The sequence below is a fragment of the Propithecus coquereli genome, unplaced genomic scaffold, assembly GCF_000956105.1.
Source record: "Propithecus coquereli isolate 6110/MARCELLA unplaced genomic scaffold, Pcoq_1.0 Scaffold125, whole genome shotgun sequence".
NCBI lineage: Eukaryota > Metazoa > Chordata > Mammalia > Primates > Indriidae > Propithecus > Propithecus coquereli.
The window spans coordinates 3,904,656-3,930,482 of record NW_012136636.1 but is presented as its reverse complement, the minus strand read 5'-3'; positions in this window follow the sequence as shown (position 1 = coordinate 3,930,482).

The window sequence follows — 25,827 nt, the reverse complement described above, 5'->3', positions numbered from 1 at the left end:
TTTATTTTTAAATGAGTCAGGATCTTGCTCTGTCACCCAGGCTAGAGTGCAGTGGTGTCATCATAGCTCACTGCATTAGGTAGATAGTTAGGATCTCTGGCTCTTCTCAGAACAAGGGTTCCCTGTTTTGGTGTTGTTTCTAGCAATTGTTCCACCTGGGAAGAAGGATAAGGGTGGACACTCCATTTTGGTGCTGTCCCACCCTTAATCCTGTCCTGAGCAACTGCTACACCTGGTGAAGAAGGAAATGCTTTATCAATCTAGGAATTCTCCAGCCCCAGCATGATAGGATTTAGAAAGTGACCTAGAGTAACCTAAGGGTAATCAATATGCCATTAGCTTGACTCTGCATTGCGGCTCACCCCTGCAGGTGGGCTTTCTTAGAGGGAGCTCATATATGCAGAAGGATTTTTGAGCACACCGGTTGATCATTGGATAACAACCTACGCCTGCCAAGCACCTTCTTCCAGACTGGGCTAATAAAAGGAAACAATCAGAGGAAGTGAGTGGGTCAGTCAGGAAGTCAGTTGGTCTGTCTCCCTCCACTTGTGGAGACAGACCTGTTTTATTCTACAATAAAGAGCCGCTGGTGTGAAACTGCTCTTTGCCTGAGGTTACTCCATCGTGTTGGCCTTGCTGGTGATTTTTCCAAGATACTAGTCTGGACTTGACAGATGGGTGTGTCCGGTCATTCTTCAGCTAAGAGCACATCAAGAACTGAGGGCACACTGCTGCCCTGACATTTTTGGTGCCGTGATGAGGATTACTCTGATTAGGTAAACCAGCTAACTTTTTCCGTGAAAATGCTCTGACTCAGATAAGTCTGTCCAGGAGGTGCCTTCCTTGTGGCTGGCCACCCAATTGCAGGCTCTAGTAATTTTACAAACAGCCAGGCTGTTATACTAATAGATATCATTGTCCTTGTGCTCAAAAGAAAAAATCAGAGGCTCTTAGGTTTGAGGGGTTGCGCACAACCCCTCTTCCTACGAATTGTAAAGGAGACATCTGGACTGGGTACTTCGGCCAAATGGCGTGAGTCATTACCTGGGGGCGCCCAGCTCTAACACACCCCAGCTGGCAAGGTCTTTCTTTCCTTCCCCCCTTACTTTCTAGATGGGTGCACAGGATCAAAAATCCCATCTAACACCCCTTTGGGGCATAATCATTCAAACTGGGACGAGTTTGATCCAGATACTCTGAAGAAAAAATGTTTAATCTTCCTCTGCACGACTGCCTGCCACAGTACAAGATGGATAGTGGAGAACAGTGGGGATCCCAAATCACCCCACTATCTTACAATTGGACTTTTTTTGAAAAAGGGAAGGAAAATGGGCTGAAATACTAAATGTATGGGATTTCTTTTGTTTATGGGAAAATTCTTGGTGGTGTAAGGGATGTTCTAAGTTAAGTAAGATTATGGTATTAAGAGATCCTCTGGTTTCCACCTGTTCCCAGCCGCCCCCTATACCCAGGGAGGCCTGAAGGGGGCCCTACAAAGGGGTAGGTGGTGCTGTCTCTACCTCCACCAGGGGGAAAAGTGGCTTGGCTCTCACCTTTGGTGGAAGTAGCAGGTGACTCTGGACCAACCCTGGTCCATAAGCCCTTTAGTCTAGTAGAGTTCCAGACCAGGCAAAAGGTAGTTAATTATTACCAGAGCCTTAGGCTCACCCTCTGCAAGATGGCCCAGGAGACCGGACTTAGTTGGTTACAACTTCTCCCAATTGCTCTTTTGCATTTACGTGTTGCAGCTGAAGCCCCCTTTTCTTTGAGTGCTTTTGAAATGCTGTATGGCTGAGCTTTTTCCCTGATTACTTTAGATTTTGATTTTTCAGGAAATGGCTGGACACCAACATCCCTTCAAGTAGCTCAGTTCTTGCAGACATTACAAGAACATAAGCTACTGCTTAGAGACCCTTCTTCCCCTAGTCCTCTCTGTCACCCTCGGGACTTAGTGCTCATCAAACAATGGGAGGATGGGCCCCCCACATCCCAGCTAACTCTGGTATGGAAAGGTCCTTACCTGATCTTACTTTCTACTCCAACCACTATCAAAGTTTCAGGATACCTACTTGGATCCATCATTCTTTTTTTTTTTTTTTTTTTTGAGACAGAGTCTCACTGTGTTGCCCGGGCTAGAGTGCCGTGGTGTCATCTTAGCTCACAGCAACCTCAAACTCCTGGGCTCAAGCGATCCTCCTGCCTCAGCCTCCCGAGTAGCTGGGACTACAGGCATGCACCACCATGGCCGGCTAGTTTTTTCTATATATTTTTAGTTGTCCAATTAATTTCTTTCTATTTTTAGTAGAGACGGGGTCTCGCTCTTGCTCAGGCTGGTTTCGAACTCCTGAGCTCAAACAATCCGCCCACCTCGGCCTCCCAGAGAGCTAGGATTACAGGCATGAGCCACTGTGCCCGGCCCATCATTCTTGAGTGAAGCCATGGAAAGACCAAAATGAAATTTATGCAGCCCCTGCAGATGAGGACTCCAACATCAGAGACAAATACTTCTGTACTCCCTTCCAGAATCTCTGGTACTTGTTTAAGCAGACTTCTTCTCCTGCTGTGGCTCCTTCAGATAAGTAGTCTAAACTGTTTACCCATGGGTGAGACACCTTTTGCCCTGACAAACCAAACTGCATATACCTTAAGGCTTAACCAAACCTTCTGGATATGGCTGTCCACTAAGTCATGGGGCTTTACCCAACCAGTAATATGGGAAATGTGGGGAAATCTCTTACTATTGAGCAACATTCCACTGCCTCACATATTTGGGGCACCCACTCCAATACTCTGATGGTTACAAAACTCGAACAGGTCCAGCATTTCCCCAAGCCCTCACAACCTGCACCATTTGGGGCCATATTCACTTACCTTAGTAATGTGGCCCAGGACACTTTTCCTATTTACATTACTCAGACTTGCAGACAGGGCCTCAATGTAGGGACCCTGCCTATTTCTTATTGTGGCTGGTCACCCAATCACTGGTACTTTTACAAATGAACCAGGACATTATACCCACAGATAACCTTGTTCTGATGCTTAACAACGAGAACCTCCTAGGTTTGAGGGTTATGCACAGCCCCTCTTCCTATGGATTAGAAAAGAGATGCCTGGACTGGTACTTCGCCACATGGCCCGGGCTGTTACCTGGGGAAGCCCAGCTCTAACAGACCCCAGTGGGTATAGCTTCTCCCATTTCCTCCCTTTGTCCCTTGGCCACGTGGTCTGGGTCATCACCTGGGAAGACCCATCTCTGACTGACTCCAGTTGCTCCCCTTTCTTTCCCCCCACCTTTTCCCTCAAACTGGGACATGTTTGATCCAGACACTCTAACATTTGATCTTATTCTGTACAACCACCTGGCCACAGTACAAGCTGGACAGCAGAGAGCAGTGGTGGTAATAAATCCTTAGAAGAGAGGTGGGAAAGAGAACACTTTCTAGTCTGTGTCCAGGCCAGCCTTAAGGCCAAAAGGCAAAAGGTGATCAATTATTCCAAGGTCTCTGCCATAACCCAGGGGTCCAAGGAACACCCCATATCCTTCCTGGATCAGTTACTGGAGGCAATAGAAAGACAAACCATTCTCAATCTTAATTCCTATGGGGGATGGGTGATATTAAGAGACAAATTCTTGACCCAAGCAGCACTAGATATTATGAAAAATCTCCAAAAGCTTGTCCAGGACCTACCACCTCCCTGGATGATATGACGGCTGCTTCTAATTCTATTTTCTATAATAGAACCTCTGAGCTTGAGTCTAAGGCTTGGGAGGAGTGGAGGAAGGAGGCTGGGCATGCCCAGTTACTGGCAGCATTAGCACCCACATTTGGACCAACAGCAAAAGCCTCCCCCAAAAGAACGAATCTCTGGTGCCATATCTGCTGATGGGAAGGGCCATTGGGCCAAGAACTACCCCAATAAGGACAGGCCACCCAAGGTTCCTTGTCATCGGTGCCATCAAACAGGTCACTGGGCCGTACTCTGTCCTATGGGATTGTCCCAGGAGGAGAGTCAGTCCCCAGACAGAATCATGGTACAACAATGAAGGAACCCTCTCCCATCAGCCCCCCAGCAGATAAGGATCACTGGACTGAAGCCAAGGGTAACCCTCCTGGTGGCAGGTAGGCCAGTAAATTTTCTTTTGATACAGGGGCTGCCTACTCTGTCTTTCTCACTTACTCCAGAAAACTGAGCACTCAATCCTGTATGGTCGCCAGAGCCTCCGGGGTCCCTATCAAACAATTCTTTACTCTCCCTTTGCTTTGCTTGTGGGAGGATGAGATTTTGTTCTGTCAACCTGCTAGGATGTGACTTACTTTTGAAACTGTGAGCATGGGTTTCTTCGTACCCTCAGGAGGAACCCAGCCTCACAGGACTGTCACAAGTCACCTCACTGAGTACCATCTTTCAAACAAATAATCCTCAAGGGCTTTGGGCCAAAGCTTGCTTCCAGTACAAGGAAAGGGGACACACCCCGGGGAAGATTCACAGATAGATCTCACCCAAATGCCTCCCTAGAGAAGATTCAAGTGCCTATTAGCTTTTATTGACACTTTTACTCATTGGATTAAAGCTTTTCCTTGCAGGACTGAAAAGGCCCCTGAAGTTTCCCAAAGACTTCTAGAGGACATCATACCTTATTTTGGCCTTCCCTGGTCCTTACAGAATGACAATGGTCCTGCCTTTGTTTCACAGGAGATGGCTGGACACCAACATGCCTTTCAAGTAGCTCAGTTCTTGCAGATACTACAAGAACACATGCTACTGCCTAGAGATCCTTCTTCCCCTAGTCCTCTCTGTCAGCTGGGGGACTTAGGGGTCATCGAACAGTGGAAAGATGGGTCCCCCACATCCTAGCTAACCCTGGTGTGGAAAGGGCTCTGTCCAGTCTTACTTTCTACCCCAGTCACTATTAAGGTTCCAGGGATACCCACTTGAATCCATCTTTCTTGGGTGAAGCTGTAGAAGAACCAAAATGAAACTCTTCTGGCCCCCGTGGTCAAGGACTCCAACACTGGAGGCAAATGCTCAGGTACTTCCTTGGAGGATCTCTAGCGCCTGTTCCAATGCACTCCTCCTGCTGTGGCTCCTGCAGATAAGTAGCACAAATTGTTTATTCATGGGCAAGACACCTTTTTCCCTGGCAAACCAAACTGCCACTTTTTGCCTTTATGGGAACGGCAGCCGCTGCTGGAGCAGTTATAGGAGGCACATCCCTGGGCCTACAACAGTCCAAAGGCAGCGTGAGGCTTGGTGAAAACTAGCCCGACACTTGCCCTCTTAAAGGAACAGTTAGATTTGTTGTCAGGCGTCACCTTACAAAATAGGTGGGTCCTCAATTTTCTAACTGCAGCAGAAGGAGGCAGCTGCTTGTTCCTGAAACAACAGTGCTGCTTCTCTGTTAACAAGTCAGGAGAGGTTCAGGACAACATTGACGCCATCCTAGAGACTGCTTGCAATCGTCAGACACAAGGCGAGACCTCTAAGCCCTTGGATGTCCTTAATAATTCCCTTGGTCACCCCATTAGTCTGCACCCTGGGAATTCTTATATTGGGCTCAATCCTTATAAATTTTCTAACTAAATTTATTTCATCCTGTCTAGAGGCCATCAAGCTACAAATGGTCCTATGTTCTCCACCAGCCCTGGCACCTACCTCCTCCTCACACCTACAACTACAACCTACCGAGAACATATACTGAAATCCCTGGAGAGACCCCTGGAGAACCTACAAGAGGCCACCCTAATAGGGATCGTTGCCCCCCCACTCAGCAGGAAGCAGCCAGATGAGTCGACACCCTTACCCGATGATTTTGGCCTCTAGAATAGAGAATGGGGAAACGTTAGGTAGTTAAAAAGGGATTCCAGGTCTCCTAGGGATGAAAGTGGGTGCTTTGTCTTGGTGCAATTGCCCTACCTGATCCTGCCCTGAGCTACTGCCATACCTGGGGGAGGAGGGAATACCCTACGAATCTGTCACTCAGAACTTAGTGCATCAGTTGCAAAAGAATGCAGAGGACTGTCTAGCCCACAGGCCAAGCAACGTAGGTACGGTAGTCTAGAAAGTGACCTAGAACAACTTGCATATGTAGTTAAGACTCAGGTCATGCAACTCCTAACTGTCTCATCAAAGTGGTTCCATGATGACATTTGAGCCACAGGGAAGTCCCAATCTGGACACCATAAAACAAGACCCAGACCATAACCAAGCTCTCTTTTGCCCTCTTTTGCTATGACGGTGGGTCTGGCCATCATCTGTGGCATACATATCATGCTCTATAAACCTATATCTTGCTCTTGCTCTATAATCCTTTCTCTTCTCAATAAACCTCAATTTCCTGCTTGCCTTACTTTGGTGCACTCAGTCATTCTTCAGCCATGAGCACTCCAAGAACCGACATTTTAAACTGAAACCTGACATTTCTCAATGCATGTATGGTTTTATCATCCCCCAACCGCTCATGAGAAACGCTAGTCAGAGTCTTGATGTTTGTAAACTTAGGGTCACTTGTCAGGACCCTGACTTTGCTTTTCTCAATCAAAAAATTTACACCTTGACTAAATTTCCCCAGCCTTCATTGCTTGGGACTGCCCTTTCCCTCATGAGTCAGTCAGTTTTGTTGGGGATGTCCACAACAGGAGATTAATTCCTTGGTGGGTCCAACTAAGGAAACATCCTGTCCCACCTTTTGACACACAACCAAAGCAGCATTGCACTTCAGCCAGGGGCAGGCTCTCTAATCTTGGAGCAGATCAATTCTTCATTTGCTCGCCACTTAATCGCTCCCTTTCTCGGAGCCATGTCAGCAACCCAGGGAGCTGAGCTGGCACCAAATTCCAGGGAAGAGGACTTCATACTACCAGTGAATCAGCTCCTGTCCTGTTAGTCAAAATTGAGTTCGCCACCCAACTTCCTCCGGAGCTGGGGATATATTGGGTGCATGGTACTCCAGCATACTGGGTGCTACGCCCTTACTGGAGAGGCTACTGCTCCCTGGGCCTAATATATCCAGATATTCAGATTTCCCAGGATTCATCCATCCTGCCGTTCCTGTTGTGTGGCAGGGCCATTTACATATGCAGAGCTTCACTGAATTTCCCTTTTTGCCTTTATGGGAACAGCAGCTGCTGCCAGGGGAGCCACAGGAGGCATGTCCCTGGGCCTGCAGCAATCTTTGGCTGTGGAGGCAGCACGAACTCTGGTGGAAACTAGCCACACATTCACCCTCTTATGGGAAGAGCTGGATTTGCTGGCAGGGGTCTCCTTACAAAACAGCAGGTCCTTAATCTTCTTACTGCAGAAGGAGGCACCTTCTTAAAAGAACAATGCTGCTTTGATAACAAGTCTGGACAGGTTCAGGATAACATCAATGCCATTCTGGAGTCTGCCTCTAATCTCCGGGTACGAGACAAGACCTCTAGGCCCTGGCAGATGTCTTTGGTGATCCCCTTGGTCACTGGTTTACTTTGTATCCTGGGAATTCTAATGTTGCGACCAATTCTTATAAATCTTGGCATCAAAGATGTCAGGGTGGGAGTCTTCCCTCGGTTCCTGGTGTGCTCTTGGCTGAAGAAAGACCAGACACACCAAAGTGTCAAGGACAGACTAGTATCTCAGAAAAATCACCAGCAAGGCCAATATGAGAGAGTAACCCTCAGGCAGGGAGCAGCTTCACCCCAGCACCTCTTTATTGTGGAATAAAATGGGTCTGTCTCCAGAGAGAAACAGACCAACTCACTCCCTGACTGATCCACTTGCTTACTACTGACTTCTCTGTTTCCTTTCATTAGCTCAGTCTGGAGGAGGGCTCTCGGCAGGTGTAGGTTGTTATCAAATGATCAACAGGTATCCTCAAAATTCCATATGCGTATATGAGCTCTCTCTAAGAAAGCCCACCTAGGGGAAGGGTGAACTGCAGACTCAAGCTAATGGCATATTTATTACTCCTATGTTACTCTAGGTCGCTTTCTAAATCTTATCATGCCCTGGCCGGGGAATTCCTAGATTGATAAAGTATTCCCTCCTTCTCCAGGTATAGCAGTTGATTGGGATAGGATTAAGGGTGGGACAGCACCAAAATGGAGTGCCCATCCTTATCCTTTTTCCCAGGTGGAGCAATTGCTCAAAACAGCACCAAAACAGGGAACTCTTGTCCCGAGAAGAGCCAGAGATCCTAACTATCTACCTAACAACTGTAACCTCAAATTCCTGGGTTCAAGCAATCCTCCCGCCTCAGCCTCCAAAGTACCTGGGACTACAAGTTTGCATGACCACACCCAGATAATTTTTCATTTTTTTGTACAGATGGGGTCTCGCTATTGCCCATGCTGGTGTCTAACTTCTGGCCTCAAGTGATCATCCTGCCTTGTCCTCCCAAAGTGCTAGGATTACAGGTGTGAGCCGTCATGTCCATCCTCTCCTCTTTATATAAGGACATCAGTCATATTGGATGAGGGCACACTCTAATGATGACATCTGCAAAGACCCAATTTCTTATTAAGGTCATATTCACAAGTACTGGGAGTTAGGACTCCAACATATCTTTTTTGGGGACAAAATTCAACCCATAAAACTAATAGCATTTTGCCTGCAGGATCAATGCTGCTCACTGTCAATAAGTAAATTAAGCATTTTGTGTCAATTTTCTACTAAAAATTTTGAATTTGAACTCTTTTTACCTTTCAGTCTCCTGTAAAAATTTTTGCATTTTCTAATTGGTTTCTGAGCCCTAATCTATAGAACCAATCTATAACTTTGTTGAATTCAACAAAACCCACTTTTTCATATATGTTAATAGAAGCAATGCCTATAAACTAGCTCTCGTTAGTAGTGTAACTTAGTACTAATTTGATGAGTTAACTATTCAAATATTCCATATCAATAAGAGTTATATCTAAGAAAGAATCATAAATTCCTTAGATATCCTTGTTTTGTCAAACCGAAGTGATTGTAGCACCTACTTACTGGATTTCACAGGACAAGAGGTCACTCTGGAATCTTAATTCCTTGCTCTGACAGTTATCTAAACATTAACTGACTTTCTGAGAAAAATTATTTGGGCCCGAATTCTTTCCTCCAAGTTCGAATTAATTGACTCTTGAAATAAGTTTTTCTTCCTGAACATTCAGATTCCTGATGTTTTTCTTTCTGCAGACCCTCCCTGAGGCTTTTTAGCAACATTTCTTATGACAAAGAAAAACTATTCTTGTGGCCCTTTTTCTTGAACATTGCTTTTATTCAGTGTTTCCCATCTCAGCACTATTGACATTCTGGGTTTAAAACTTCTTTGTGTTGGGACCGATCTGAGCATTGTAGGATGTTTGGAAATATCCCTGCCCCCTACCTAGTAGATTCCAGTAGAACTCATCCCACTACCCTATGACAGTCAGAGATGTTTGGAGACTTTGCCAAATATCCCCTTAAAAGCTAAATCTTCGCAGGTTGAAAGCCACTCCTCTTGACTGGGTTATAATCTTGTTAAAGGAAAATCATTGTGCTCTCACTTATAGAGAAATGCCATAATGTTGGAAGCAATGTTATAGCTCCTAAAGTATCAATTAGTTTATTATTGCAAGAAAGATTTAAATGTGACTATGTTGGCATTATTTGTTGCTATTGATAGACTAATATTGATATGGATAAAATGGCGTTATTTATTGGTAGACATTTTATTTGGAGTTGAAGAAGTTTCGTTTGGAGGTGTTTCATGATTAAAATCTGAATTCTCCTTTCTCATACACATGGAGCCAGAATTAGGATCACAGTTTAAAAAGCCATAGTTGTGTCATAATTAAAATTGTTTGTTCGACAGCTCCAGGTGGGACAAACAAGCAAAGTGAGGATGATGAGGAGCTTTAGGATAAAAGATGCTTTTAAAATGTTTTGAAAATTGTTTTGTTTTGCTGTATTTTTCTTTGTTTTATTTTCCTTTAGGTAAGGAAAATAACTTGGAAGGAATAAAGTAATTGACCTAGTTGTGATGGTTCAATAGTTTATTGTTTTGTTTTCATACAGTAGGCATAAACTTATACTTCTTCATATCTTGATGACAGGTCTGTTACAAAACTCTAAAATACACAGGATTGGTATGTGGCATAACAGAATTGCTGTCCATATTCTTTAATAAAATACGTTAAGACCATCCTGGGCCCTGGGGTGACTGCTTTCCACACAATCAACCTTATCAATCCAAACCTAAAAGAATCTGACTAATATTATGGTCCATTTTCAAGGACTGTGTCCTGAAATTCATACGCATGTCTCCCAATATTTGTTTTCATGAATATTTGGCTGCAGTTAAAGCTCATGTTTTCTGACTTATATAGTTAACTCTCACATAGGTAAGTATAGTTCTAACCAAATAGATAAGTAGCAAAACATTATTAAAAGGAGTGAAGTTTTGGTTCTAATAAGTATGAGGAGGCATTGCTACTAGCAGCCTCAAACAACAAACAGGAAACAATACAAAATGGAAGCATTACCACAGCAATTTATAACTCAAAAAAAGAATTTCAGAGAAATAGAATACAAAAAAATCCCTATAAGGATATTGTGAAATCATAAAGACTTATTTGTGAGTTTGAAGCTAGTGCCAAACAACAACAAAATTATGAACTGAAAAGTGAACAAGCTACTCAAGCTATTATGTGTATTGTCTCATGATATGAAAAATATTTTACCTAACTTAAAAGATCACAAATGCTAGAAACCAAGTTTTTGGTTCTTTAATAAAAATTAACACTTTTCTAAGGGGTAAGTTTAAATAATAAGATTATGAAGAATTTTGAAATTGCTTTTAAATAATGAATGCACTGTCTGTACAAAGATAATCTGATGACTTTACCAACATACAGTAGTAGAAATTATGCTCGGATTATCTTAACAAGGGTAGTTCTGCCATTCCTAGCCCATCACTCTCCTATACTGGGGACCCTTTATAACCAGGGCCATGCGGCTGGCCTGGGGTCAGACTCCTACTTTATAATATGGAATTGAAAAGATTGGTGCTTTCAGAGCTCACTAAAATATATTATTGGATTTTTATTCTGACATTCAGTTTACTAAGAAGAAAATTTACATCATCGGCTATAGATTGATTACACCCATAATAACCTAAAGGACTCGTCAGTGACCTGGATTCCAACTATACTACTTTGGAGGAGGCATCTTAAAAAAAGAAGCTTCCTCTAAATCTCAGAAAAACACATTGATAGGAGGAAGGTAATTTTCTCCCCTAGGGAGCAGAGGAGGGACTCCCAGCAGCGTGCTTGAGTGCTGGGTAGGAAGGTGCAGAGATCCAGGGAGGATCCCGGACTCCAGAGACCCTTCTTCCCCGCGGGACAAAGGAGACACAGGCTGTGTGAGCATGCCTGTCACTCTGGCTCCCTAGAAATGAGGGGAACCCAACATCTGGGCAAAGGAAGAGCAAGGATATGTGGGAACAGAGTAAGCAGTTTTCTGGAGTCTTGGTGGGAAACTTCATCTTCATTCTGCTCTTCCACAGACTCCAGCGGCAGAAAACGTTGCTCCTCCCTCATTTGCACTGAAGATGCTGCCCCACAGGATGCAGAGGCAACTGAACTTCCACCTTCTCCAGTGCCAGAGAACTACTGGTCTAGGGGTCATTGAGGGAGAAAATAACCAGGACAGTTTCCTAATGAATTCGAGCTGAAGGAAGAGATCAGTGACAACTTTTTGAAATAAGATCACTCAAGGCACATAAGAAAATACATTTTTGGAGTTTTGTTTTTGTTTTAATGAAAATGTATAACATTTTAACACAGATTAATACAGTACAGTAAAAGATTAATACATTTTTTAATACAGTAGTAGAAATATCAAGAAATTTGGAGTCAGGTAGATACAACCTAATTAGCCTGTGGCCTCAAGTAAGATATTTATCTTGTTGAAGCCTGGGCTTATTCATCTATAAAATGGAAATACTTGCCTTGTGGGGTTGCACTAAGTATTAAGGGATTGATTTATCTAAAAAGAATTTATTAAGCCTATTCTATGGAAAACATTGTGCTAAGCACAGGGCATAGAGTTACAACAAAATGAATATAATCACTGTTCTCAAGGAGCTTCTAGACATAGACTGTAATGACACAGATATTATATGACTAAACTTATAATTCATTATTGACTATAGTTATGATAAACTTCCCTAAGGAAGCACAGGATGCACGGTAGTCTGGGGTGAAGACAGAGTTGATATTGGATTCATGGCAGACGTCCTTAAAAACATAGCAATTAAGGTGAGTTCTGAAGATGATGGGGCTGAGTGTGAATGACTTTGGTAAAAGAAGTAGTAAAAGAAAGAGAAAGCGGAAAAGTCTGGAGCCTATCAGGTAGAGGGAAGGGCATGGATATAGGACTGCACACAAATGAGTTTGGTAATGTCCAAGAATCGAAAGAAAGCAGGTGTAGATCAGCAAATGATGGCCCGTGGGCCAAATCCCACTGCCACCTGTTTCTCTACAACTGGCCAGCTAAGAATGACTTCACATTTTTAAATGGCTGTAAAAAAGATAAATGATAGTTTGTGACAGATGAAAATTATGTGCAATTCAAATTTCAGTGTCCATAAATAAATTTTTGTTGGAACACATTCATTTATATATTGCCTGATGATGGCTTCCACATTGTAATGGCAGCTTTGGGTGGTGGTGACCAAGACCACATGGCTTGCAAAGTCTAAAGTGTGTGCTATCTGGGTCTTCAGAGAAAAAGTTTTCCAATCCAGGAATAAATGAAACAGAAGTTTGGGGAAGAGTGGAACAATGAAAGACTGATGAGGTAGGCAGGAGACAAATCATTACAATGCTAGGAATCGAGCCACGATTTGTAGCAATGCCTCTATGGGAAAATGCATTAAACACTCTAGACTAACAACCTTCATATTAACTTTTAGATCATAACTAGTCTTCTTTCCAAAAGTTCAAGAAATCCTTTATTTTTTAAAAAAAGTTCTATTTATAGGTTTTTAAAAAGTTTATAAAACGTAATGAACATCTCTTTGTTTTTCTGGCTCTACCTAGAAAATAATTAGCTGCCCAGTGGTAAAGAGAGATTGCGTTATTAGCAAATGTTGGCAGGACAATTTTTCTGCTCTGAATGTGAAGTCAGTTGTACTGTGATGTTATGAGACTGTGAGCCAAAAGAAATACCAGATTGAGCCAAATAGGCCACTTTGTTCCAGGTGACTCAAATCGGAAGGGACACATCTTGGAAAGATAATAAAGCAAATTAGTTAAGAGGATATTTTCAAAGTAGGCAACTATTGAATGTTATGAGTTGGATGGTTTTTTACACAGATGCTGCTTTGGAATTTCAATCAACTGTTAATTATCTATTCTAGTGGGAGAGAAAAGAAGTAGAGATATTGCAAAAGCATCAATAACCCCAAATCATATATATTTGGCTTTGGTGTGCACTCTGTGTATTTTTGGCACTTGAATCACCTAAACAATTATATTTGCTTAATATTAAAAATCATATTTCCTGAACATTAACGAATGATGGCAAGGTGAGGTCAATTGGAAACAAAATAGCTTGAAAGAATCTATCTTGAATTTTAAAATGTGCTGTCACATTATATTAGCGTGGATAATGCCTGGAAATATGGGGGGAAAGTAGAACATTGATAGCTGCCATTATTGGACACACGAAGAGTGTGTGGCCCCAGCTCAGCCACCAAGGAACACCTCCTGGGTTCACTGGCCAGTTCCTTGTGCTAAGTGCTGCAGAATTTCATGTAGCCTAAATTTTTCCATGATGTCTCCATGACCCAATTCCAGACTATGCCCCCGATTCCAATGTCTCCTCAGTACCTTCATATGTGTGGGGCTGAGGGAGGAATGTTTTTGGCTGTAGTTGGTAGGTAGTGGGATGTGACAAAAAAGAAATATAAGGAAACCTGCTCTGTTGAATTGGCTATTACTGAATAACATTCAGTTGTATTCTTTGAAGGAACCCGGTGGCACAAAACAGCAACCTAATAGTCTGGCCTATGTAGTATAGATAAACCTAATCCTTTCCCCCTAAGTGAGGTAATTCATGAACAGAAACAAAAGGCTATTCACAAAAGGGAACTGTGGTGGGCAGGCTGTTCAGGTAGCCACCTATGATGCCTGTCTCCTGGCATTCACCACTCTGAGGACTTCCCTTTCTTGAATGTGTGTGTGGGTGTGGGTGTGTGTGTGTGCGCGTGCACACACTTACGTATGTGTGATTACCTTGTTACATTCCACAAGTGGTAGTGACCGTCTTGCTCGAGTTCCTCACATCCACTCTGGCTTTGAAGAAGCAAGCTGTGTGTTGTGTGGATGTTGCCACTTTGGGAGGCTCACATGGCAAAGAGCTAAAGGCAACCTCAGGAGTGGAGAGTGGCCTCTGGTCTGCCATCGGCAACAAACAGAAGGCCTCAGTTCTATAATGCTGAGGCCTGAATTCTGCCAACAAAAGTAGATCTTGTCCCAGTTGAGTCCCAGATGGTCATGCAGCCCCGGCCAACTCTTGCTTGTAGCCTTTTGAGAAGCTATGCAGTGGCCCAGCTAAGCCAGGCCTGGATGTCTAACACACAGAAACTGTGACAGATGTGAAGACTAATATAGAAAGAAATTCCAAGCATTTAATCCTGGGACATTGAAATGAATTATATAAGACACTGAGGCTTAGAGTAGCATTTCCTAAGCATGTCCTGAAGAACATACTTCAATGAGATTATCGGAGGGAAAAGGTTCTCCATACCCGTTGCACTTCAGTATGTGAAGGTTCTGAGAACTTTCTTAGTAAAGAAATCTGCTTAACATTTAAAGTTAATAACTTTCAAATTATTATTTGAAAAAAAGTGTATTCAAAGCGCTTTAATGTATACTAATATATTTATCTATAAATTTACTTACTCAAAGGACCTTAGTGTGTATTAACATACCAAGAGACAACATACCAAGAGAGGAAGTGCTGGTTGAAAGAAAGGTATTGAGATGCAAAGTAGATGCTGTCTCTGACTATCATAATATGCATCAGGTATGATGACTACAAGGACTGTGGCTGGGATTTCTATTTCTGACTGCAGTGGAGATCTTAGAGAAAAAGATAAGGCCAGGGTTTTGTACTTCCAATTCAACTTACAATCAGAATTAAAGATTTTTATTAGTGGCTTTAAAAAGGTCTTACTGCTGGTAGCCACTGTGTATTATGTTAAGATTTCAATCAAATATTACATTATACAGGTTGCCTATTTATGGAGAAAGTTAATTCACAGCTTTGCCAAATTTCTTAAGTGGGGCTAGAAGAAGGATTAAAAAGGAGCAGAACCTTGAGATTTGGGACTAGGATGAAAATGAGAATCTTGAAACCAAATCCTGTTGAGTCTTCTTTTTACCATCACATTTACCCCTTCTTTCTCTGTCCAAGGAGGCTGGTATCCTCTTGCTTAAAAGCTGTATGAAATCTCACCTGAGGCAGTTTTGTTGCATGGATTTATCACTAACTCTCCTCCCTCCAGATTTACAGATGCAATCATCTTCCAGTATTCTTTGTGTGGGGGAATCGCAAAGCTTTACCTTGGAAGAGACAACTTGTACACACGAATCATTGCTAAATCATGCCAATTTATACTGGCAGAAAACCAGCAGATATGTGTGGAAATGGATTCTAAGATTGCTAGACCAACACCACCAATATATTGTTGGATTGGACCAAATGTACTGTTTTAGGTACATTTTCCTGAGAATCTGAATTTAATGTAATTAGTTCAAGCAGAAGGAAGTAGATGAAAACCAGTTTGTTTGCTTGGGTCGGTGAACAATGGACTCAATGGTGTACTGAATTTCACATGTCTGAAATTCCAGAACTGACTTAATGTGAAGAAAGAAATATTAAATCTTAGAGGGATGGTAACGTTGGGGTAGATTGTGATAGGCAAATTCTTCACCTGCTCCTTTCCTATGTCAACTGACAGTGCTCAGAAGACACTCAGTTTACTAGGATTTATAGAAGGTGCATAGATGAGAGAAACATTAGTATCCTCAGAAAACTCTTTTTGTAACTGTTTTTTAACTGGAGCTGGGGATAACAACAGGAGATACACCCATTGTAATAGGCTCCACGATATTAGTAGAAATGATGAGCTCTGAGTGACAGAGGCCATCTGGCAGTGCTTAAATGCCAGAGATAAAAGGATATAATTATGGAAACAGACAGCAGGAGCGTAGTGTCAATCACAGCATTTTGGTCCAAAGTCACTAGTAGAGGTGATTAATTGGTCATGTTGCCCCCAGGAATTAAATAGACGGATGTGCGTGTTAAAGTGTTAATTGATTTATTTAACTGCTAAATCTCTTGAATTATAATATAAATCCCTCCAATGAAAATTTATGTTTTCTCATCTAACTGACAGAATTAAGTCTGTTCACAGATGCTAATCTTCTTGGTTGAAAGTGATGCTAGACATCTTTGGGAACATCCCATTCAACACAGCCACAGCAAATATTATATATTATAAATCTTCATCCAACTCATTATTTTTGTCAGAATGGTTGTACATTGAAGAAAGGCAAATATCCTGACTTTGAGAGATTATTAGACACTGATTCTGAGTTGACTTTAATTCCTAGGAACTCAAAAATCATTGTGGGATACTGATGAAAATGAAGCCTCCTGTCACCTCTGAGATGGTCTAAGACCATTTGAATGAGTCTGCAAAATTATTCCGTGATTATTTCCCCAATTCTCAAATGGATAGTTGCAATGGACATACTTGGGGAAGCATATTTCCCCACAGTGGCGCTCTGGTTAAGAAGTGGTGTTATTATGATAAGAAGGACCAAGCAGAAGCCCCTGAAACTGTTTTATCGAACAAAAAGAGTAAATCAAAAGCAATATCATATCTGTAGAGAAACTAGAGAAATTAATACCACCAATGAAAATTTGAAATATGCTGAGGTGGAAATTATATATACAACTTTTTTTAACTCATTTGATCTGTCTTGGAAAAAGCTGGATGAATTAAGACAACCTCGAGGTTTATTATAAAAGGAGTAGCTATAATTGTAGCTTCTCTTCCAAGTATAGTATCCCAACTTAAGAAAACCTATTTTTTTGGTATATGTGTTATTTTTTCTTCTAAATCAACTAGAAAGAAGCACTTGACTTTCACCTGGGAGGGACAACAGTGCAATTTTATAGTCTTGCCTCTGAACTATGTCAGCTTTTCTACTCTGTCATAATATAGTCCAATGGACTCTTGACCAATTTGGTATTGCACAGAACATTCCAGTGCTCCATTACGTTAATGATATCATGCCGATTGGACCTGGTGACCAGGACCCAGCAAGTAACCTAGATGCCATAAGACACATGTGCACCAGAAGATGGGAAAAGAAATAAAGCTCAAAAATCAGACCCTGTAATAATAGCATGTACATTTCTAGTACTCTAGGGATATGATATGTTTGGCTAGCCCTTCTAAAGTGAAAGACAAAGCTTGCCTCTTTCATAGCCTACCACTAGGAAAAAATTAAAATGTTTTCTGGGATGCTGCATTTTAGAAACAACATACTTTTCTTGGGTATGCTGCTACAACCAGTAACTAAGGAATAATCCAGGCTACTTATTTTAAGTGGTACTCAGAGCAAGAAAAAAATCTTTCAGTAGCCACCCTGCAGCACAAGATGCTAAGCCACTCGAACGTTAGGATACAGCAGATCTGAAGTTGATATAGCTGTGGAAAGTAAAAATATTGTCTAGAATGTTCTACAGGCTCCTATAGAAAAATTACAGGAAAGACCCTCAGTATTTTGGAGCCAATTTTTCTCCTTTTCTGCAGATAACTGTTATGCTTTTGAAAATTGCTTCTGTCTTGTTACTTAAGCCTGGTACAGATCAAAAGTTTTTTACCCTGTGACATCAGGTTACCATGCAACCATGTGCCATGCACTGCACATATACAGATTTTGTGTCAAGATGGTCCTGTTAGCACAAGTTGCATCATAAGTGGTTCAGACTCCCGGGACACCCATTCTGGCTATATTGCTTCTTTTATTCCATCCCACCTGAGGCATTCCCTATGATAAATGGACAAAGGAAGAAAAACTCTTGGCCTAGCTTGCAGTTTGCTGGTTAGACTGAAATTCTGCCACATGACAGTCCCACAAGGACTGAAGGGGGATGCTAAAGAGACATCAATAAATTCAGTTTTATAGCATACCTGGAGGTATGCTATACCTGGAGGAGGGGAAGCCAAGTCAAAACCTTATACTGATTTATGAGAAGTGGCTAAAGATTTGGCTCTCAGGAAATTGATAAGGATAAAATATCAGCGGCAGGGGAAATTGGGAAAGAGGCATGTGGAAGGACTTCTCAGTGTGGGCACAGATCATAAAGACATGTATGTTTCATGTGAATGTTTACTAGGTAGCATCTATTGCAGAGGGAGACGTCTCTCAGGTAGATGGGATGACACAGCCTGCGGATGTAAGTCAGACTCTTTTCCCAGCCACTCCGGTGTTGGCACATGCAGGGCTCCTGCGGTGGCAGGACAGCACCAAACCTCATAGGCTGACGGGAGGAAAGCGATGGTTTCCAGAAGGAAAACCAGGCTCCTGTTTCCACAAAAGACTGGATGCTGGGCAGCAAAAATAGCAGGTTTTCATTACACATGGAGTGGATGGTAGAGTGACTCTGCCTGGGAGAGCAAGGAAGGGAAGCTGCCGGGTGCAGGGCAGCGGGGGTTTAGGGAGGGCAAAGAGGTATTTGGGCAAATGGGACTTGACCGAATAGATGCTTTAATGGAGAGTTTAAATACTTGGTGCTACGTACGTTAAAGCTAATTGGTGTAAGAAAATAGCAACCAAAAGTTTCAGAAAAAAAAAATTGCACAAGAAAAGAAAAGCAATCATATTACATTATGTGGCTTTAATGAATAATATTTATTTACTTACTATCAAATGCATATTGAGCCTCAGTTAAAAGATTTAATTGAGAGGAAAACCATAGAATACTCAATTATGGTTATAGATAGTATATATAAATGTTCTCAGTTTTAACACTGTGTAGTGAAATGACCTGTGTTGAGAGGGTGATGGTGATATAAAGGAGAAAAAAGGGAGGTTAATATTCTCATCTTATGAAGTGAAGAGCAAAGAGATGCTATTTTTGTTGAATGGATGTTGCAATAAAATCATGTTCCTGTAAATAACAAAGGTAAGAAACAGAAACTCCGAAAGCTGCATTATTACTATATTATGAGTAGGGAATGGAAGAGGTGAGGTGGCATGGCATGTTCCTCACCCATTACGATAGCCAGGAAGGAGATAATGCATCAAATTGATAAATGAAGAAAAAGTAGGACAAACATAGTGTGAAAAATATAGACATAAACATTAGAAGAAGCATTTCAAAGAGTTTATAGTGGTTCTGCTGAAGGGGGTGGTGTGGAAATGTTTGCCCTTCTGCACTATGACATTTTAAAACTTAAATATATACTCTAACACTGTGGAAATAAAATAAAATTGATAAGTAATTTTTTTTACACCTTTGAGTTGTATCCTAAGGTCCAAAACCCCTATGTTTCATTGTTACAAAATGAAGCAAACTGATGGTAAGTACTGGCAAGAGAAATTCACATAAAGTGCTAAGGGAATATGGTAAAGACGGACTCCAAATGGAGGATCGCTAGAAACGTGAAGTTGTGGAGAAAGGACGGCTTCCTCAGCAAGGACTAAGATGAGCTGCACATCCTGACGTGTAGCGTGCATACCACGACTATGAAAACATCCTAAGTTGAAGTGCAGGATTTCTAAGGTTGACAGAAGAGTTATTGGGAGATAAGGATGAATATGTAGGTTTTGGCCAGGTTTTTCAGCTCTTTTTTTCTTGGAATAGGGACATAACATTTATGTCAAACATTTTGCAGCTCTTTTGGAGTTTTTGACAAAATCATATCAGGTTATAGGAAAATAAATCTGGAAGCACAGTGTGCAAGAAAGTTTAAAATGGGAAGAGTTTAGAGACTAGTGATCTATTTAATAGCTCTTCCACAATCCAGGAAAGAGGTCAGTAATTATAAGAACATCATGAATTGCTAATATTTATGGAGTCTTCACAAGGAACAAGGATTCCACTGAGTTCTGTATCTGGACCATCACATTTTATCCAGAACTCTACTATCACACTATCCTTATTCATGGATGATGAAACAGAGGTTTAAGTAAATGAAATCATTTTCCCCAAGATCATATCACTAAAGTGTGGTAGAGCCAGACTTTGAACTTGGGCAATGACACTCCAGAGATTGAGTGCTTAACCAGTCATCATGGCTTTCTCACACCTAAAATAAGGCAGGATATGGGCCAGGACAACCATGGCGATGAGACTAGACTTTATTCCAAGCATGAGGTAAAGCCACTGGGGTGATATGATGTGATACACTATGTGGGGAAAGACTATAGTGTGGCAAGGTGAAATCCAGTTGCTGTGGCCTGAATTTTGATGCCCCCCCCCCCAATTCCTATGTTGAAGTTCTAACTCAACAGGATTTCAGAATGTGACTGTATTTGGAGCTGGGTCTTTAGGGAGGTGATTAGTTTAAATGATGTCATTACAGTAGTCCTTAATATGATTTGTGTCCTTATAAGGGAAAGAATCAGGACACACACAGAGGGAAGACCATGTGAAGATACAGAAAGAAGACAGTGTCTACGAGCCCAGGAGAAAGGGCTCAGAAGAATTCAACCCTGCCAAAACCTTGATCTTGCACTTCTAGCCTCCAGAATTGAGAAAATATTAATAACTTCCTGTTGTTTAAGCCACCGCAGCTGTGATATTTCATTATGGCAACCTTAGCAGACTAATATACTAATAGAAAATTATACAGATGAGTGTTGATGGGGGCTTCGGCTTGTGGTTGAGGCCAGAAGTAATGAGAAGAGACTGGCTTGGGGAAAGGTTTCTAAGGTCAAGCCAGCTGATCTTGTTCATTGACTGAATGTGTAGGTGAGAGGGGAGAAATCACGGATGATTCTTAAGTTTCAGATTCCTGAAACTGGATGAATGGAGATGGAAATGCCTGGAAAAGGAGCAGAATTGTAAATAGCGTAAGACAATGGAATAGAGAGAACAACAGGAAAAGCCAGCGCTGGAGAGACCCCTCTGGTGCCCTGCATTCCATTCACATTCTTGGAAACAAAGAGCTCATGAACAATCAGAAATAAACTTGAGTAGAGGGGAGGAAGATAACCTTGTACCCTCGATTCTCAGAATGTGAGTTCATTTGCTGACTGACAAGGACCATGAAATGAGTTTAGGGCCCAGGGTCTCACAGAAAGTTTGACAGGTTTGAAATAATCAGCCTGGTTTTGCTTTCAAAACAGGGGCATCAATTAGACCACATTTACTATAGTTCATGAGAAAATGTTGTTTAGAGGGTACAAATGCCCTCATTAGATCCATATTTCTGAGTTTGAATCCCGAACATGTCATTTCTTAGTTCTGTGATCCAAGGCAAGTTATAACTAACTCCCTCTGTGCCTTTCTTTCTTCATCTGTAAAATAGGTGGTAGAATACTGCCTTCTTCATGGGTGTTCATGAGAATTAAATGGGATTCAAATACTTATAAAAAAGGTTGGTATATTTAAAGGCTCAATAGAAATTAGTTGTTTTCATTATCATCATCATCATCATCATCATCATCATCATAATTAAGAATAAAACATGAAGGATACAGAAGAGCAATTTTAGCTATTAGAGATACCTAAATGGGAGCCAGAGCTAATTAAGCTCTCCAAGGGACAATCTGAACAGAGTTTATGTAGCATTTTGCTAACAAATACTCAAGAAAACACTAAAATTAAGTTAATCCAGGAATTCCAATGAGAACTATTTTCTGAATAAGCTTGTCCCATGAGTCTTCTTTCTTCAAATCATGGCACCTCTGCCCCAATCCCATATTATAACAAGGAGCATAGACATTGTGACAATGGTGCCAGTTGCACAGAAATGTCTCTTTTCTTTCTCAGACCATTGACTTTCCTATGAACCACTTAATTCCAGCAAATGGCCTCACTTCTTGCTTCTCACAGAAAAGGTAAGTCATCACAGGGGACCGTCTTCGCTTTCTGTCACTGGGGATGAATGTGCTCTTGTACCCAAACCTACACGTCATGTTATCCCCTTATTGTGATGGAATATGTGTTTGTCCCTGCAGGATGCTCTTCATTCATGCTGAGGACACTATCCTCTCCTGGGGACTTTCTCTTTGGAGACTTTCCTCTCTTGATAACTGTTTTTGGTATCTTTAGCTTTTTCCTCTCTACTGGATTCTTCTAAGCACCATGTAAACATTCTTCATTGCTCGATTTTAAAATAAACACTTAATCCCACTAGCTACAACTCTCTCTCCTGCCCACTCTAACCAAACTTTTCCAAAGTGTTCTGCCATCCCCACCTCCTCCCCTTCCCGTGCCTACTCCAGCCCCTGCAATCCACCTTTTGCTTTAATAGAACGTCTCTTATTAAAGTCACCAATGACTTTCTCATCAATAAATACATCGATAAATTCACTGTATTTAGATCAGGTGCCTGATCATCTCTTGTGACCTCCCAGTGGCTCTTGGTCACAACCTGCTTCTTGAAATGTTTCCTACTCACTGTTTCCAAGACTTCCACCTCTATGGTTCTCCTGCCTCTTTAACCCGGTCCTCCTTGGCCTTCTTGCCTGCCTCTTGTGTTCCTCAGCCCTTTCCGCTTTCCCTCCTCCACCTCTCCCTCCCCTCCCTGTGCCCCGTGGTGACATCCGCCCCTTCCATGGCTTCTACCGCAGCTCATAAGCTGATAACTTTTATTCTTACTGAAATCCAGCCCAGATTTCTTTCTTGTGCTTACTCTTTACATAACCAAATACCAGCTAAAACCCTCCATCTAGATATTCTTTTGTCTCAAACTCCAAATGCTCAAAACCGAATATGAAAATATTCTCACCTACAGTCCTCAAACTTCTGTTTCTATATTGGTGATGGTTCCAATGTCCAGTTGAACTGTCCAGAAGGTTGAGAATATTCACTGGCTCCTTTTCCTCTCAATCGGGCCTGAATTAGTGCCATTGATTCCTCCTCCCTAGGGGCCCCCAGCTTTTCGCTCTCACTGTCCACTCCTCGTGTGACACCAGCCTGTCTAGGGCGTTATTGAAAGAGCCTCCTATAGGATCTTCATGCTCCAGTCTTGTTCATCCTCAGTGCCTTATCCACAGAGGCAGTTTCAGTTTTTAAACAGACACAAATCAGATTATCCTATTCACTTGCATAAAACTATTTTTATATTATTTGGTCACCTATTGATCACAGTCCAAACCTTAATATAGGTGCTAAGTATCTTATCAAATCCTCTAATTCATCAATCTTACAATTTTCTTTCTTATAATCCATCAGCCCCTCTTTTTTTAAATGTATGATCACATTTCATTAAAACCACAGAATTAAGCATTAACACTAGAAGAAGTTGTTGCACAGGAGTTTCCAACACAGCCTTGGGATCCTGGCTGCCGGTTTGATCCCAGCGTCTACCAGTAACTGGCTGTGACTTTGGACAACTTGTTTAACCTGTCTGTGCCTTAGTTTCCTCATCTATAAAACAAGGATACTAATATAATTGTTTCTACTCCACAGTAATATTGTAAACACTAAATGGGTAAATTCACGTAAAGTGTTTAGAATAGAGATTGGCACACAGTAAGAGCTTGGTGGTATTGCTAATATTTTTTTACAATAACTTCCTTGCAATTACTCTGACTCTCTTGGTGTTTCCCCTGAGGTCTTTGCTGGGTAAATGCTACCTCAGGAAAAATGCAAACATACATCTCTGCCCTATCCCCATAGAGGAAACAGTTGCCGATTCCTTCGGCGCACAAATAAACTGATCATACAAGACCCAGGCTCAAGTGGTCCCGCAACACCGTCCAACAAGACTGGAGTCTCTCTAGTCAGGTAACACTTCCGCTCTTTTGCAAAGATCATTTAATAACTTTTCTCAATTCCCAAAACACCAATAACCTCCTCCCCACTAATCCTCATTTTCGGCTGATGACTTTGCCTCCTATTCAACTGAGAGATTAGAAAATTTCAGACTGAAACTCCATGATCGTCTCATCTCCAATCCAAAATCCCACCTGCTTCAGCTCCCGATTGATCCTGTCCTTTCAGAGAAGGGAAAGTCTCTTCCCTCACCAAAGAATGACACACATGCCTATCTAGGGCCATGTTACCACACACCTCCTCAGAGATGTTGTCCCTTCAGTCCTCCTCACCCTGTCCTCCCCCATCTGTGCTCTGCCGGGTTATTCCCAGCAACATTCCCTCCTAACACATCTCTCATTTGCACATCCCCTACAACTACTGCTCCAGTTCTCCACGCTCCTGAAAGTTGGCTTCTCAGTACTTTCTATACCGGACCCTTCTGCTTTGCCTTGTTCTGCTCACTCCCACCTGAACTCTAAACATGGGAAAGCTTTAGAATTACCTAATCAATTTACTTTGTTTACATTTTCCTTTTTATGTTCACCTAAAAGTGATATATGATTTTAAAATTCTATATCTAAATATGTCTGGAATAATCTCTTCTAATGAGTATAAACAAAGATTCTAATTGAAGGAAAGTACCAGGGTGTAGTTTAGTTAGACACTTTTTTTTCTTAGTGGAACATAAAACATCAACGTGTCTTACAATCAGTGTCTCGGAGATGTGACGAAACAAAGTGCCACGAACTCACATCGGCTTCCCGGGTCCCCAGTCCAAAGCTGAAACTCCCTGTTACTCTCTCCCAGCAGGAATTCTCTTCTTTTCTCCTCAAGGGACTTCTCTCAATAATAAATTTCTTTATCTGTTTCATCACTGTTTCTTTGACTGATGTCTTTAAGGGAAAAGTCACATCTCTTTGGTTCACCCCACTGTACACTCTACCAGCAGAACTCCCAGGTCCCAACGGGCTTGCGTTACGTATTCGTGGATTCACTGACTCAGGGAATGAAGAACCCCTTCTGGGGAGGCCCCTGAATATTGGTAACAGAATGTTAGCAGCTGTAGGTTACAATCAGGTAAAAGACAGTTGACTGATTTTTGCCCTAGACTTTGGTTATTAAACACTAAAACAAACTTGCTATATGACACTTTAACATGAGAATGCTCTAGACCTTTATAAAAGAAGACATGTAAAAGGCAATTCATTTCTCCTTAGCAGTATAATTAGGATAAGGTCCTACACCATCCGGGTGAACCTTATTAATGAAATGACCGAATTGTACGGTCAGGAACATTCCTCTGCAAGAACCGCTGCAGACCCTAAAACGTGAATTTCCTAGAAGATAGAATACAAAATAAACATAAACATAACCTTGGAAATTTCTTGCCCAAATCCAAAGCAAATATTCTGTCTGGATTCCCCTTCTGCAACCATGGGCGTAACCCAGAGTAAAAGCAATCATTCTGTAATCCCTCAAGTCCTTAAGCAAAGAGTAAATGCAATTTTCTTTTCTGGATACAAAAAATATAAAAAGTAAACTCTGATTTGGAGCAGGTGTCAATGCTTACGTGGATCATAAATCATAATTAAATATAAACAGTGCCTTATATCACCTTTTGATCTAAGTTTTTCGTTTTGGAGACAAGATGAAATGGTAGAAATCCCTACGGAATTGTGATTCGTTGGATAATGTGTAGTTGTCCCTTCGGTGCTGGATGGAGATCGGTATTATTCTGGGAGACTTCATCACATGTTTACATGTATTTAGGCACTATCTTTTGCAGCTATTGTAGAATGAAGAAACATAACC